At 45.4% G+C, this 16,784-nt stretch overlaps 1 protein-coding gene across 5 annotated transcripts in view; it reads left to right on the top strand.

Annotated features, from left to right (window-relative positions):
* SLC1A2 (solute carrier family 1 member 2) overlaps positions 1–16,784 on the top strand; it is a 166,388-nt gene that overhangs the window by 51,840 nt on the left and 97,764 nt on the right. The gene's annotated exons all lie outside the window — the stretch shown is intronic.

Below are 16,784 nucleotides of genomic sequence, written 5' to 3'. Positions count from 1 at the left end.
ATATTAACAAGGTGTTTAGTGATGACTTGGAAAAACTGTACCTTGTACTAAAATCACCATCTGTGATTGCATCTTGAAGAACTTAGGCACCCGGATGTGAGCTGTAGTCCTTAATGAGGATGTCACCCGCATTCAATCCCGCATTCTAGAGGTTCGAATGTTACCATTTTCAGCAATCATTGCTGAAGGAGTTGGTCCAGATAAAACCCTACGCATCTCAGCGCTGCCGTTTACCTGGTGTGTGATAAGTGTATTTCCCTGTGCAAGCAAGTACCCGGTACGATTTCATTAAGACAGTGCTGTCAGTTAACCCTGCTGCAAAAGCTCTTCAGTCCAAAGATTTAAAAGCAAAAGTGTTTAAGTGGTGTTGCTCTGTGACCTGAACTTGGTGTGATGGGAAAGCCAGCAGGCTTGGTTTTCATGTTGGAAAGACACTTTCTGATATTGCTAAATACATAAGGTATTTGGTTCAGTATTGTACTTTGGGACCCAGTTAGCATTTCTTATCTCTCTTGCAACACAAAGTGTAGGTGTTACAGTGCCTCCTGTCATTTTTCCTCTTCAAATCACTCCTCTTCAATTCCCCCCATAATTGGGAAGAAGTGGTGGTGGTTCATTGTTAAGTGTATCTATTGAGTGTTTGTTATCAGTTTGGGGCTCAGTTTTAGGGTTTACTAGGATTGGGATGGTACTCAAATACTCTACCCTTTTATACATTGATTTGTATTTGCAGAAGCCCAAAAAGATGTTTTTAAAAGTCTAATGAAGAAGAAATGGGTCATAGCCATAATTCAGGAAATCAAAAAGAAGAGATCAGTGTGGAAAGGTTGGATTTTGAGCAAGGACTCTCTGTATGTGTTTGACATTACCAAGTTGTGAAAAACCCAATGATTTTCATTTTTTACATTAATTTAAATGATTTCTTCTGTTCATCTTTTGGCTTATTTCTCCTCACTGCTTTAAACTAATTTCTTAAAGTTCATTTGTTCATAGTTTCATTTTAAAGGATATTAATGTTATGATTATAAAAGTTCTATATGCTTATTGCCTGGAAAATCCCATGGACAGAGGAGCCTGGTGGGCTGCAGTCCATGGGGTCGCTAAGAGTCGGGCACATCCGAGTGACTTCACTTTCATTTTTCACTTTCATGCATTGGAGAAGGAAATGGCAGCCCACTCCAACGTTCTTGCCTGGAGAATCCCAGGGATAGGGGAGCCTGGTGGGCTGCCATCTATGGGGTCGCACAGAGCCGGACATGACTGAAGCAACTTAGCAGCAGCAGCAGCAGCAGCAGCAGCAGCAGCAACCAATGGTTAAAATTTCTTAAGTATAAATAAGGGGGCAGAATCACCTGTGATTCCTTCAACCAGACATAATCACTATTCAAATGTGTCTTTTTCTAGTCATAATGTAGGATAATATTTGGGACCATGTTTTATATCTTCAGTCTTATATCTGTTTTTTAGATTATCCCCCTCCGTTTTTTTTCTTTTTTTTTTTTTTAAGAAAAGGAGCTCAAATCATTATACTGTAAATTCCTGTTCTAAAGTCCCTTCTACTCCTAGTGATTATTCTTAAGTCCATTCTTGTCTTGTGTGGGCTGTGTGAAGGGCCTGCTCCATGTCCAGCTGCATGGACAGGCACTAGGTTGACAAATGGAAACATGGATAAGAAATTACATCTTTGAATGGCTCTGTCATACTTCACTACTGCTGTGGCATTGTTTGCTTAACCTTTCAGAGAGAATGAACTGAGTTGTTTCTAATTTTCTTATTATCTAAATAGTGCTACAACTAATCATCTTTGTCTGAATTGAATTTACTTTTCTTGGGCATTGTTCCCAAGATGGGGTTGCCAGGCCCATGAATGTAAACAGACTTACAATACTTGTTACCTCTTTACAGTATTACTTAATCCAATTAATACTGCCCCTATGATGTCCAAATGTACTTGTTTGCAGAAAGCCCACTCCTGTCCAATCTAAGTCATATTTATTGGGTTTCTCTGGTGACTTAGTGGTAAAGAACCCGCCTGCCAATGCAGGAGACCCAGCTTCAGTCCTTGGAGTCAGGAGGATCCCCTGGAGAAGGGAATGGTGACCTACTCCAGTATTCTTGCCTGGGAAACTGAATGGGCAGAGGAGCCTGGCTGGCTGCAGTCTCTGGGGTCTCAAAAGGGTCAGACACGACTGAATCAGACACAACAACAATTTATATTTGCTGCCTTAATAGGGATCTAAAATTAAGTGAAACAGATTCGAATTTACTTTTCGAAACTCTTACCTTTTTGTCAGCAGAGGTACATATAATGCTTGCCAAAAAGAGTGACATGAGTTTGTTAATTATTACCTAAACAATACTTTAAAACATGGAATGTATTATTAAAAAATTAGTCTCTACTAAGTAATAAAATGAACATAAGGATTTAATGTTTGGGAAGAGTTCTGAAAGAAAAGACTTGCTTCCCTTTTGGTTTTCCCTCATTTTTCTTTATCTTCTCACCAAATTCTCAGAAATTTTACCACTCTCAATGCCATTCACCTGCTTGACCTAAATGTTTCAAACAAGCCTAAGCAATAAGAGAAAAGTGATATTCTAGACCTTCAGAACCAATTTCCTTTCAAGTGTTGGAGAAGGGTCCTTGTATTTCCTTGCCTAGGAAAGAAAAGATGCCATGTGTTCTTGACCCAAAGTGGCTGTCTTGGAATGCACCCCTTCTCTGCTCACATCTGAGCCACAGACATTCTGCCCAGAACTCCAGGTGAGCCCTAGTTGCTGCCTGGAGTCTTAATCTTAGCAAACACACAGCCATAACATTTGGCTAGAGAAGCACGTAAACATGCGAGGATTCTCTCCAAATGAACCTTTCTACTCTCCAGGGACACCAGTGGGGTGGAAGATCTTATCCCTGTACATTTATAAGACAAAGCAACACAAGCCCCTAATATCCTTGTTAAAAGTCAATTAGTAATGTTGTATGGGTTGATTATAGGTTTGTGAGTATGAGTTTGGAAAAGAAGGTTACAGGCTCCCTCAGTTTGGTCTACTTGATGGCACTGAACCATCAAGTTGAATTCAAGAACATCCAAAGTGTAAACATCCAACAAGTACAAGGCCCTGGAGGCTTTAGAACCACTGTGGCTGGATGTCTTACAACTCACTCGGAAGACTAAAGCAACTGGTGCGAGTGGTCGGCTGTGCGTTTCACATGATAACTTTCCCGTGATTATTTTACTTAACATCTAAAGAGAAAAAACTGCTCTGTAGTGGGCAGTGCTGTGATCATCCCCTGCCACTCTCTGCCTGAGAAAACCGAGCAGAGTTACCCTCCCATACCCAGTGAGACAGTCAGCCAAGGTGCTGAGTCTGAGTCTATAACTGACTCGCTCACTGCAGAGTCACGTGTTGACCAATCGACTCTGATCTGCAGCACCCATGCAGTCAGACAGGACGGTCAGCAGGCAGGACCCATGCATGCTGCCCTCCCAGTGAGCCGCCGAGTGCCCCCAGGTGCTAATCACCGGAAATGGGGCCAGTTACAGGAGAGAACAGAAAAGGGGCCGAGGCGATGAAGAGGGTGGAAGTGCAGCAGGAGGGCATTGAGGGCCAAAAGGAGGAGGAGGAGGGCAGCCCACCATGGTTGGCATCATCACAGACCCTCTGGATACTCGCTGTTTTTCATCCTAAGAATAAAGTCTATGCTTTGAACTTTTCTTCCACTGTGGGGGAGGATTGTGACTTCCCACTGGGTGAGAGAGCCTGCTGCAAGGCAGAAATCCTCTGAAGGCTTGTGTTTTGTCTTTGACATTCAACCACATTTTACACCACCTTCTATCATATCTCTGTGTTTATTTCTGTATGTTATATTATTTTAAATTACCATTTAAATGATTCTAATATGCAATCATTTATGAGTTTCCATTGATTTCAAAACACCACATGGGTGGGGAGGGCACTACGTTAATTAAAAGGCACATTCCATTTTCAGAAATATTGAAATATGGGGACAAAGTGTACCTTAGAATGAGGACATTCAGCAAATTCTGAGTGGAATCACTGCTCCTGGGAGCTGTGCCACGTTTCTGGCGGGGCTGGGTCTGTCTTCTGGTATACGTTTGTGTACATGTGGGGGTAGACAAGTACCTTGGTATCTAATGCACAACCTTAGATGTGTTGTAGGGTGGGGGTGGGGAGTGTGCTGGGTTTGGGGCTGAGAGGTGTAAGGAACTGGATTCTTTTCTGTCATTCCTAGACCTTGGCAATGTTGGCATTTGGAGCCAGTTAACCCTATTTTGGGAGATGTTTAGCAGCATGCCTGGCCTCTATCCATGAAGATCATCCCTTGTCCCTGGTTGTAATAACCAAAAATGTCTACAGATGCTACAGAATTGCCCCTGCTTAAGAGTCGCTGCGTTAGGGCCAAAGAGAAGCTCCCAAAGCAGTGGACCAATACAGAGCCTTTGGCATTTCTGTTCTTGGGAAAAGTATTGCGATTAAGAACAAAGTTTCTGAAGTTAGGCTGAGATTTTCAAAACCCACTTACTCTGTCATTTGGGGCAGATAACTGCACTTTTGGGGGCCTCAGTTTCTTTACCTGTCAAATGGGGATAAGAGTAGCACCTACCTCTGTGACCTCCCGGGATCGTTGTGGGTATAAAGTGCTTGGAAGGACACCTGGAGTAAGTGCTTTGGACATATTAGGTACCATTACTATCAATGTTATTATTGTTGCCATTATTATTGAGGGTCCTTTGGCCACCCCCACCGGCTGGAATAATTACTGGCCATCTCTCGCCTGCAGGCTCCTGCCTCCGGATCGTGTTGATAGGGCTTCTCACTCCCTGATCAAGCTCTTCACTTTCCCTCCTTAGATCCATCCTCTCTCACCCTCTGAACTCTCGTTTGCTTGTGCAGCGCTGTTTACCATCGCATTAGTCCACTCACTCCCAGCCTAATCCTTGGACTGAAAAGTGTGTGTTATGTTTATTACTAAATAAGAGCAACTCGCGTTCTCTCTCCTACCCTCTCTCTTCTCTCTCCCTCTCTCTCTGTCTGGGGTTTGGTGCAGCTCACTCTGAGATATTTTTATCAATCTAAATGGAGATGATACTATTAGGAAGAGAAAGAGGAAAAATTGTGCCAGTCCTTTGGAGAAGCAAGCTGGAACCTAGCTGTTTCCTCGGCCATTGGAATGGCTTCTACAAGGACAACATTGGCACCGGGACAGGATAAAAATGCCTCATCTCTGTGACCTCTGAGGATCGGCCAAGGCAAGAGTGGATAAAGAGCTAACCTACCCCGCCTGCCAGCCAAAAATAGGCTGACTGCGTCACAGGGCTTTTGGTCATTAAACCTTTCCTCTGCAGAAGACTGTGGTTCCAACTGGAACAGGGCCAGGGACGGGTTAAGGTAATTCACTCCCAACCCTGAAATTCCTCTCTTTGCATCAGAGGCAGCCTTGTAAATTGAGTAGTGCTACATGGGGGTGTCAATTAATAACCAGGAATGATATATAAGCAGCCAGCTGAGGGAGCATGTGCAATGAGGCTACTTATAGATTAACTATTCCTTGTCTTTTAAATAATGAAGACCTACTTTTTGGATCAATCAGTTTATTTTTTTAACTTTTGTTTCTCACTCTAAAGGTTAATTCATGTTTGTTGTAGAAGGTTTGAACATAAAGAATCAATAAGAAATTAAAATCTATCCATCATCTTACCATTACAGCCACTGGAAATGTTGTGCCTTTTTTTTTTCTTGCATCTTGATGCAATGTACAGTTTTCCTAAAATTGTGATCATATGCAGTTTTCTGTCTTTTCATTTAAAAAGTACACACAATGTACTCACAATAATACTGCATCTCAGATTCAATTCAAGTGTTAGTCGCTTCAGTTCAGTTCAGTCATGTCCAACTCTTTGTGACCTCGTGAATCACAGCACTCCAGACCTCCCTGTCCATCACCAACTCCCGGAGTTCACTCAAACTCATGTCCGTCAAGTCGGTGATGCCATCCAGCCATCTCATCCTCTGTCGTTCCCTTCTCCTCCTGCCCCCCACCCCAATCCCTCCCAGCATCAGAGTCTTTTCCAATGAGTCAACACTTCGCATGAGGTGGCCAAAGTATTGGAGTTTCAGCTTCAGCATCAGTCCTTCCAATGAACACCCAGGACTGATCTCTTTTAGAATGGACTGGTTGAATCTCCTTGCAGCCCAAGGGACTCTCAAGAGTCTTCTCCAACACCACAGTTCAAAAGCATCAATTCTTCAGTGCTCAGCTTTCTTCACAGTCCAACTCTCACATCCATACATGACCACTGGAAAAACCATAGCCTTGACTAGACAGACCTTTGTTGGCAAAGTAATGTCTCTGCTTTTGAATATGCTATCTAGGTTGGTCATAACTTTCCTTCCAAGGAGTAAGTGTCTTAATTTCATGGCTGCAATCACTATCTGCAGTGATTTTGGAGCCCAGAAAAATAAAGTCTGACACTGTTTCCACTGTTTCCCCATCTCTTTGCCATGAAGTGATGGGACCAGATGCCATGATCTTCATTTTCTGAATGTTGAGCTTTAAGCCAACTTTTTTACTCTCCTCTTTCACTTTCATCAAGAGGCTTTTAGTTCCTCTTCACTTTCTGCCATCAAGGTGGTGTCATCTGCATATCTGAGGTTATTGATATTTCTCCCGGCAATCTTGTCGCTTAGTCGTGTCCAGCTCTTTGTGACTCCATGGGCTGTAGCCTACCAGGCTCCTCTGTCCATGGAATTGTCCAGGCAAGAATACTGGAGTAGGTTGCCATTCCCTTCTCCAGGAGATCTTCTGACCCAGAGATTGAACCTGGGTACTATATCTCGTGAGGTCATTAAATATATTACTTGAGAACCAGGTGGATTTTTGCTTATTAACTTCCTCTTGACGGGGCTGAGTGTTCATGTTGGTAGGATGAGGCTCTGGTCTGGAGTGTTCTTCAGACTCCACAGTCCCAGGAGGAGCTGATGTGCCATCTGTGGGAGCAGAGACATGCTGGTCACTCAGGGAGGTGGGGAAGGGATGGGAGGCTGCCAAGCTGCCCTGGAGAAAGCGTGGCACAGGAAGTGGAGCGTGGGCTCCTAAGGAAAGCACTTCTGGGTTGTATTCTGTCTGTGCCACCATTTTCCTGACTTTGATTAATCTATCTCACCCTCTAAACCTCAGTATTCCCATCTATAAAATGGAACTAGTGATTGTGTCTATTTCTTTGGATTACTGGGGATAGTACCTGACTCAGAGTGGGTACACAGTTGGGATCATTAGTATGCTATCATGATTAATCCCTCAAATGAAGACTGGATCAGCCGACTCCATTCTATGAGGGTAGTGGGTAGATGGGTTCACCCTGTAAGAAAATGTCTAAAAGAAATAAAAATGTGGATTGGATTTAGTATGTTCTTCCAGAGGGGAGGTACAGTCAAGATATAGAGTGGTCCAAAGCATGGAGTTAGGGCTCCTTCCATTATGCTTTAGAGGCCATTAGTAGAGGATGCTTCCAATGCCTGCTAGGAGGTCACCCACCCCAGAGTCTGGGTCTAGACCAAAGAGTCTCCAACCCCAGCCGGGTGTCTTCCTAATCAGGGTTGATGGAGCAGCTAACAGTATTTAATACATCATGGCAACCCATTCCAGTACTCTTGCCTGGAAAATCCCATGGATGGAGGAGCCTGGAGGCAGCAGTCCATGGGGTCGCTATGAGTCGGACACGACTGGGCGACTTCCCTTTCGCTTTTCACTTTTCATGCGTTGGAGAAGGAAATGGCAACCCACTCCAGTGTTCTTGCCTGGAGAATCCCAGGGATAGGGGAGCCTGGTGGGCTGCCGTCTCTGGGGTCACACAGAGTCAGACACGACTGAAGCGGCTTAGCACCAGCAGCAGTTTTATTGCTGCAGCCAAGGTTGTTAAGACTTGGAATTCACACATTGGGATGAAATCTTATCTCCCAGTGCCTTTGTGGAAGGATCGCCAGGTAGTAGGGGTTCAGGTCTGGCTCCAGTCAGGAGCAAGAAAGCATATGAGATGGCTGGAGAGACCTGGGTTTGAATCCTACTTCTGCAGTAGCTTTAGGACTTTGGGTAAGTTTCACACACTCAGTCGCTCTTTACCTTCTCACTTGATCCAAGTTAAACATCTGTACCTTGTGGGTTGATGTTGAGGATTAAAAGAGATAAAGTTTAGGACATGCCTAGCACCATGCTGGATTTGCTATAGATACTAAAAAAATGTTGATATCATCTTCCACCCCCCACACTCAGCAAGATAAAACAAGGAATAAGAGAGTCTCTTGGTTTCTCCATCTGTAAATAAGAAGGGTTAATTAAAGTTAGTGGCTCACTCAGCCTCTAGGGCTTGGGAAGTATTTGTCTTGTCCTCCGATTGTCAGTCCTAAACATCAGTAGTGAGTTTCCAGTATTTGCTGGCATATTCTGGAAGATAACCATTGAGTGTATACCATGTGCCAAGCACTGAACTCAGCCCTTTGCATGAGTCATCCCATTCAGGGATTACATTCCATAAAGAAGAAAAACAAGGCTCAGAGACATTATTAAGAGACTCATTCCAAGTTTCTTACTTCATAAGTGGTGGAGGTGGGATTTGTGCCTAGACCCTTGGACAGAGAATAGATCAAACCAGACAATCCTAAAGGAAATCAACCCTGTATATTCATTGGAAGGACTGGTGCTGAAGCTCCAATACTTTGGCCACCTGATGTGAAGAGCTGACTCATTATGAAAGACCCAGATGCTGGGAAAGATTGGAGGTGGGAGGAGAACGGGGTGGCAGAGAATGAGATGGTTAAATAGCCTTACTGACTCAATGAACATAAGTTTGAACAAACTCTGGGAGATAGTGAATCACAGGGAAGCCTGGCATGCTGTAGTCTATGGGACTGCAAAATGTCAGATATAATGTAGTGACTGAATGACTCTACTTCTGGAGACCATTTTTACAACTAAAGACTTCTGCTCCCCCATTGGCAAAGATAAGTACAAAACAGACTAGAATGGCCATTTCAGCAACTAAATTGAAGCCCCCCTGAGCCCAAGGACTGTGGGTTATCCACTCTGTCCCCTCCCAGGCAGGCATGCAGCAAATAGGAAGAATGTGGAAGAATGGAAGAATGTATGGAAAATCTAAGCATCTGAGTCAGGCTTCCTTTAAATGCAGATGTCCTGTGAACAGCAAGTGCCTTAGACACGTAACTCCTCTGTAAGAGAGAACAGGACTTTCTCGGGTCCCTGGATGACTGTTCAGAGCGAAGGAGACTGAAAATCTGGAGGGGAAGGACGCTCCCTCTATTTTCATTTCCCCACAAAAGGAAAGGAGGAAAAGACCAGAGATAAAGAAGACAGCTTCATAGGTTTCAAAGCATAAAACCATCTGAATTATTGATTTCCAGGACCAGGACATTAGCTGGACAAGGTTTGGTGGTTAGCAAGCTACGTAAAGAATCCGTGTTTCTAAGGATTTATGGAAAACTGCAACGTCATCCATCATTTAATTTCTTGTTCCTGGGAATGTTGGCCTTTGATTCCCTTTGTGCTTTTGATTCCTTCCTGATTCTCCTTTTTTTTAATTTTATTTTTATTTTGTATATTCTTTTTTTTTTTTTTTTTGACGGTGCTGGGTCTCCGTTGCTGTTTGCGGGCTTTCTCTGGCTGTGGTAGACGGGAGCTACTCTTCCTTGTGGTGTGCAGGCTTTTCACTGCGGTGGCTTCTCTTTTTGCAGACCTCAGGCTCTAGAGAGTGGGCTTCGCTGGATATGGCACACAGGCTTAGTCATCCCCCCACATGTGAAATCTTCCCAGGCCAGGGATCGAATCCATGTCCTCTGCACTGGCAGGTGGATTCTTAACCACTGGACCCCCATGCTGCTGCTGCTGCTAAGTCGCTTCAGTTATGGCCGACTCTGTGCGACCCCCATGGAAGTCTCTGCTTCTCCCTTTTAATGTGGCCTTGGCTTTTATCTTTATTTCCTCCATATAGTGCACACCGTAATTCTGGCCTTATTCCTCACTCTCTAGGTGCTCCCATTCACATCCTCACTTCCCATTTTGCTGCCTGTTGCTCCCAGATTCACCTCCCACGTGGTTCTGCCTGTTCCTGAGCCGTGCCTTTCCCAGCCCGCCCCTGGGCGTTTCCCCTCCGCTTCGTCTCCACTTCTCTGTCCCTACGCAGTGTCTCCCTATGGCCTTCTAGGCTCAGCCCACGTCCTCCTCCTCTGGGACTCTGTCCCAAACTGTTCCGTCCGTCCTTTATCACTCCGATTGCACTGATGCGTTTGTGCATCTGTCTTCCTTTGGCAGTTAACCGCGTGCTTCCTCTGTCCCCTCTAGCCTTTCTCCCCATCTACTCAGGAAGTCTTTAAATGTCTGTCTTCATATGGCGACCCCATTACATACAAGGCACTCTGCTGAGAGCTGAGGGACAGCCAAGAGAAATATCGGGTTTGCCCACCAATAGACGCTTGAGGGAAGACACCCCAGAAATAAGTGTCCATTGGCCTGACTCACGGCTGGAAGTTCTTTCACCAACAGCAGAGGAAGCCAAAGCAGGCATGTCTCTCCTTTTGACTTTCCTCATTTCTTCTCTGCAGAAGCAGATGCCTGAAGAATGCTTTAGTGTTAGCCTGGGTTCACAGTCCTATTCCTAGCGAGGTTGTGCCCATCAGTCCCAGAATCCACCAGCTATGTGAATTTAGCCTCTCCCACAGGGCAACGTGTGGATGCTGTTGATGGGTTGGGCACTTTCTCTGAATGAGAGTGACCTCAGCTCAACCCAAGTGGAGCCCAGACCATCACAGGGAGTACAGTCCTTGGCAGGATCAGAATGGAAAGCTGACTTCAGAGGGAGAGGCCCCTTCTGCCACTTCTGCATGTCCTAAAGCTCACCGCACCAGCTTCTTTGTTGTCATTTTTCTTAGGAATAAATGAGTGTGATAATTCATTTAATAAATATTTGCCGAGCACACCATTCTCTGATGCCCTAGTTCCTCCCTGGCACAAAGATAAATATGACTGTCTCTGCTCTAACTAAGTCAACATCTAAGAAAGAAGGTATATGCAAATTACTCAGAGAAAGATGGAAAATATGGGCACTCCTCAGTATTGTGTCCTTGACAGACATTGCTAATCAAGCATAGAACTCACCTTGAATCTGGATTCAGCTTCAGAATCCTTCTCAATACACTGTTCTAGGCAGCCACTGTTATTGAATTGGGTACTGGGCAAGAGTCAACTGGCTTGTGAGCCATTCTTATCTTTGTTGTTCAGTAACTAAGTTGTGTCCAACTCTTTGCGACCCCATGGACTGCAGCACACCAGGCTTTCCTGTCCTTCACTGTCTCCCAGCGTTTGCTCAAACTCATGTCCATTGAGTCAGTGATGCCATCCAACCGTCTCATCCTTTGTTGGCCCCTCCTGCTCTCAGTCTTTCCCAGCATCTTTCCCAGGGTTTTATTCAATGAGACGGCTCTTCTTATCAGATGGCCAAAGTATGGGAGCTTCAGTTTCAGCATCAGTCCTTCCAGTGAATATTCAGGACTGATTTCCTTTCAGATTGACTGGTTGGATCTCCTTGCTATCCAAGGGACTCTCAAGAGTCTTCTCTAGCACCACAATTCAAAAGAACTCTAATCTTTAAGGCAGTCTAAAGCCCACTGAGATAGAGGGAGGGGACTCATTGTATTGAGTTACTGTGTCTGTCTGTTTAGTGGAAGTGCTTAAACGTAACACTGCTTTTGGGGAAACCCCCTAAGATCACTCCTCATGACATCTTCATGCTTCCCCTGCTCTCTCATGCTCCTTTCTGCCTGTGTCTTAAAGGGTTCTTCTTCCTCTCTTTCCCCACAGAAGTAGTTGGGAGATTCAGCTCTCATCCTTTTTAAGGTCTTTGTTTTTGCTTCTTCTCCCACTTGGAGAGTTAATTAAAGTGGTCAACTCCCAAATCTTTATCTTCAGGTACGTGTTTTTTTTCCAAAGTCTCCCCTTCTTCCTTTGGCGTTGGAGCAGCAGGATAACCTAAGCCTGCTTTATCTTCCCTACTCCCTCCCCAGCCCCCACTCCTTGCCTCCAGAGCCTCTGCTGGGAACATCTGGGTCCACTCACGTGGAGTCAGCTATGGGGCGACCTGCCACCATGCCTCTCTTCTCTTCTCTGTCACGTCCTAGCCAGCATCTGCGGAGAAGGCAATGGTACCCCACTCTAGCACTCTTGCCTGGAAAATCCCATGGACAGAGGAGCCTGGTGGGCTGCAGTCCATGGGGTCGCTAAGAGTCGGACATAACTGGGCGACTTCACTTTCACTTTTCATTTTCATGCATTGGAGAAGGAAATGGCAACCCACTCCAGTGTTCTTGCCTGGAGAATCCCAGGGATGGGGGAGCCTGGTGGGCTGCCGTCTATGGGGTCGCACAGTCGGACACGACTGAAGCAACTTAGCAGCTTCCAGCATCTGAGTCTCAACTGAACTGTCACTTCACCTATAAAGTCATCTCCGACTTCTTTATGATTTCCGAAGAGAACCAGGGGCTGAGATTCTTACTATCTTACTCTTTCAGTCATTCAGCAAAGAGCTGCTAGCTGCCTCCCAAGGATGTGCAGTGAATACGATGCGAACCTGCCCTCAAGGAGCCTGGCGTCTGGCCACACTCCTGCTGCTAGTTGTTCTTGTTCACATGTCACACCTCTGCCATTAGACCAAACCCCACTGTGTCCCCACAGTCCTGTGTGTATGCCAGATGCTCCACATGTCCTGGAGTGGACTGAAAGGTGGCCTCTCTCAAGTTTGATGAAGATGTAGTCCTTCGGGCAGCTCAGAAAGGGAGGAGGGCTGGAGAAGAAGGAACTTGGAACAAGGTGGCTGGACCCCAGAGCATTGGGAGCCAGGGTAGGGATGGAAATGGAAAGCAGTTGTGGTTAAAACGCATTAAGGATATGATCTGGGTTTGCATTCCAGCTCTTCTGCTTAATAACTAAGAAACTTTGACAGGTAACTTAACACATATGTTGACCAGGGGATTTTTACAAAAACCTGTGGCTGATGATTTGTTATAGAAGTAAATATTGCTACATCTCCAATCAATAACATGTGGGTAACAAATGTTATGTCTCTGGTCAATAAGTTGTTAGTTTCTCTGTGCCTCAGTTTTCTCATCTGCACAATGGGTCTTAAAATGTCACCCTCATATAGTGGTTATGAGGTTTAAATAAGTAAGTGGGTTTAAATGAAAATAAAGCGCTGAATACAATGCTTGGTCTACACATCGCCTATTACTTAGACTTTCCTGACAGTGGGATTTACTGGGGATTTTTAAAGTACTTTTCTGTAAACAAAGTGCATATTATTTATATAATCTGAAAAACAGACAATAAAACTATTTTTCTAAGAGACAAGGAAAGAGTCTAGTGGGTAGGGGGCTCACAGTCACCTCTGCTAGCTCCTGCTCCTTGGCCCATGTGTAGATTTCCTGGTGCGCTGCGTGTCGGGGAGGTAAGTTTCAATTCCGCCACCCTGCCTGTTCTCTTTGGTTCCTCCTTGTCCTAAGAGTTTCACAGTGTGAGGCTCCAACCTTCCTGGATGCTGTCATGGTTTGCTCCTGAGAGTCGTTTATTCTTGTAACTTGCTTGGAGAACAGAAATGAGTCACCCAAGGGTTCCCCTGCAGAGAGGGTTCGCTGAGCACTGCGGTAGCAGGGGTTCCTCAGGACTGGGCAGAGGTCTCCGAAAGTGGGAAGGTATATGCAGTGCCGAGCAGAGGAAGGAGGGGGGCCAGCCTGCATTTGCAAAAGCAGGAGCCAAGTCCACACCTTATATGAAGTGTTTTATGGTGAAGCTGTAATTGGAACCCTGCTATTTAGCAAGAATTATGAGGTGTGATGGTCTTAACGCTGAGAGTCCCGTGGGGGCCTGAGAGAAACTGGCAGGGGAAACAGAGAAGCAGGCTTTGTGGAGTGGGTTGCTTGGATTCCTCATGCTGCTTAAGACTGCCTATTTATTATTTTTTAAATTATTGTTACTCATCTTTTACTCTGGGACATTCAAAACTCAACTTAGAGATGAACCAGAGATATTTGACAGTTACCTGCTGTCTCTCTGAAACAGAGCTGCTAAGCCTCATTGAGTGGTTCAATTCTCTTACTACCTTCTAGAGACGAAAAGTGCCTCTGGGTCACTTCCAGCTCAGAGGGCAGGGGAATGGGACCCAGTCAGTGTGCTCAGGACCCAGAAGCCCTTGCCATATAGAGAGAGGGCGGTTGTCAGGCCCACCATTGATCCCGCTCATCATTGCCCCATCCGAATGTCTTAGTTGCCCGAGCTGAGCGATGGGCTTTCCAGGTGGCTCAGTGGTAAAGAATCTGCCTGCCAATGCAGGAGACTTGGGTTCGATCCCTGGGTCGGGAAGATCCCCTGGAGAAGGCAATGGCTACCCATTCCAGTATTCTTTCCTGGAGATGTCCATGGCCAGAGAAGCCTGGTGGGCCTACAGTCCATGGGGTCACAAAAAGTCAGACACTCCCGAGCACACACACACAAGCTGAGGGAAGGGGCTCGTGTTCCCTTGGAAACTCAGAGCCTGCAGGTTGCCCGAGGAAGGGATGTGGTTTCCTCTTCGTCTCTTTCAACCCGTGAGGGATGGCAGCCACGACTCAGGCTTTTGGGGTCATACTGTATCCAAAGCGACAATCTTCAGCGGTTGGAGAAGGACCAGATGTTGTTCACCAGGGTCCATGAGTAAAAGGGGTCTTGGGTTGGAAGAAGAATGTTTCTGTATGTGCGTTTTAGGGGGAAATGCCTGCAATCACATCAAACACGTACTCGACCGAATTTGCCTGTCTGTGTGAAGGTGAGGAAACCCTCCTTGCTGTTTTCAGAATTTACCGCCTCGCTCCTGCCTCCGGGCCTTGGCACTTGCTGTTTTTACTCTCAGCATACGTTTCCCAGGGTTTCCACATGGTCACCCTGACTTTCCTCAAGTCATTGATCAAATGTGCCCTCCTGACCCGCTTATATAACATGGTCCTCTGTCACTCTGTGTTGCATGGCCTCACTCCATTGTTTTCCCACAGTGCTTCATGGTACTTACACGGTATGACATTATTTGTGTATGATCGCTCTCTGTGCAAGCCTCTGCGGTGTTCATGCTCTTTCTGCGGTATGTAGAATAGTGCCAAGACCAGAGTAGATGCTACGTGATGGATGAGCAGATGCTCAGTACCACCTGAATGGATGAGTGAATGAACAAATCAATATCTTTGGTTATATTTGGATCTCAGATGTAAAATGTATTTTTTAAATGATAGAAGATGGAAGTCTGAGTTCTTTTTAAAAATTTTTTTATGGAAATATAGTTGATTTACAATTCTGTGCTTGTTTCAGTTTCAGATGCAGAGAAAAGCAGTTCAGTTACACACACATATTTAAAAATATATATCCTTTTTTTTAACATTCTCTTCTTTATAATAGGTTATTATAAAACATTGGGTATAATTCCCTGTACTATACAGTAGGTCCCCACTGGTCATCCATTCTATACACAGTAGTGTGTATATCCCAGTCCCAAACTCCTAATTTGTCCCTCTCTTGTTCCCTGAACAACCACAAATTTGCCTTCCATATCCATGAGTCTATCTCTGTTCCACAAATAAATTCACCTGCATCTCTTTTCTAAACTCCGCACACAAGCAATACCACACAATCCGTCCCTAGCTCTCTTTCCGCCTCCCCCCGCCCCACCCCGCCTCCAGCACTCAACACACACACACCACATCTTTCCCATCCATCCATCTATCCATCCACCCGTAGACACCCAGGCTGCCTTCATGTGCTGGCCACTGCCGACAGTGCCGCTATGAATGCTGGGGTGTGAGTTACTGGTGGGGCTGCTTCTCAGCCATGTACCTCTCATCTGCTATGAAATACACGTGCGCACTGCAATGGACGTGTGTGTGTGTCTGTATGTGTCTCAAAATGAAGTGGTCAGATCTTGGTGCACAGATATTATTATTATTAATTGTTATATTCTGGGGCACAGATAATGGATTTCCCCCCCCCTTTGAAAATGGGCTACTAACATTGTAGACACATTGCTGTGGTTTTTGTGACTTACCTGAGCCTTTACAATCTGTCACAGCAGGACAATGATGGAAGTCTCATTTGCAAGCTGCAGCCCCATCCTAGAATCATTATTACCACATTCTAGGGGAGATGTCCCAGGGGTTGAACCGAAGTGACCAGGAATGGTTTGGGGCTGGTATTTTCTCGTACATTAACTCCTGTGTGAATGGGATACAATGGCCTCTGTTACTGACCAAGGGCAAGTGGAACTAAGACTAAGAAAGGAGATTCTGCACTTTCCTCTAATCTTATTTTTTTTAATAAAAAAATAAAGTATTTATTTGCTTATTTTTGGCTGTGCTAGGCCTCTGTTGCTGTGCGAGGGCTTTCTCTAGTTGTGGCGAGCGGGGGCTACTCTTCGGATCTGTGCGCGGGCTTCTTGCGATGGTTCCTCTTGTGGAGCGTGGGCTCTAGGCACGTGGGTTTCAGTGGCTGTGGCACACGGGCTTAGTTGCCCCACGGCAAGTAGAATCTTCCTGGACCAGGGATTGCACCCGTGTCCCCAGCAATTGGCAGGTGGATTCTTAACCACTGGACCACCAGGGAAGCCCCATTTTCTTCTAATTTTAGAGAAGAAAATAAAAGGTACTCACTTTTCCAGGAAGTATATTCCTTCTGGTCTCTTCTGGACAGA

Source organism: Ovis aries, chromosome 15, assembly GCF_016772045.2.
Source record: "Ovis aries strain OAR_USU_Benz2616 breed Rambouillet chromosome 15, ARS-UI_Ramb_v3.0, whole genome shotgun sequence".
NCBI classification, from domain to species: domain Eukaryota; kingdom Metazoa; phylum Chordata; class Mammalia; order Artiodactyla; family Bovidae; genus Ovis; species Ovis aries.
Note: the sequence above shows the minus strand (reverse complement) of the source record. Positions and strands in the feature narration are given on the sequence as shown.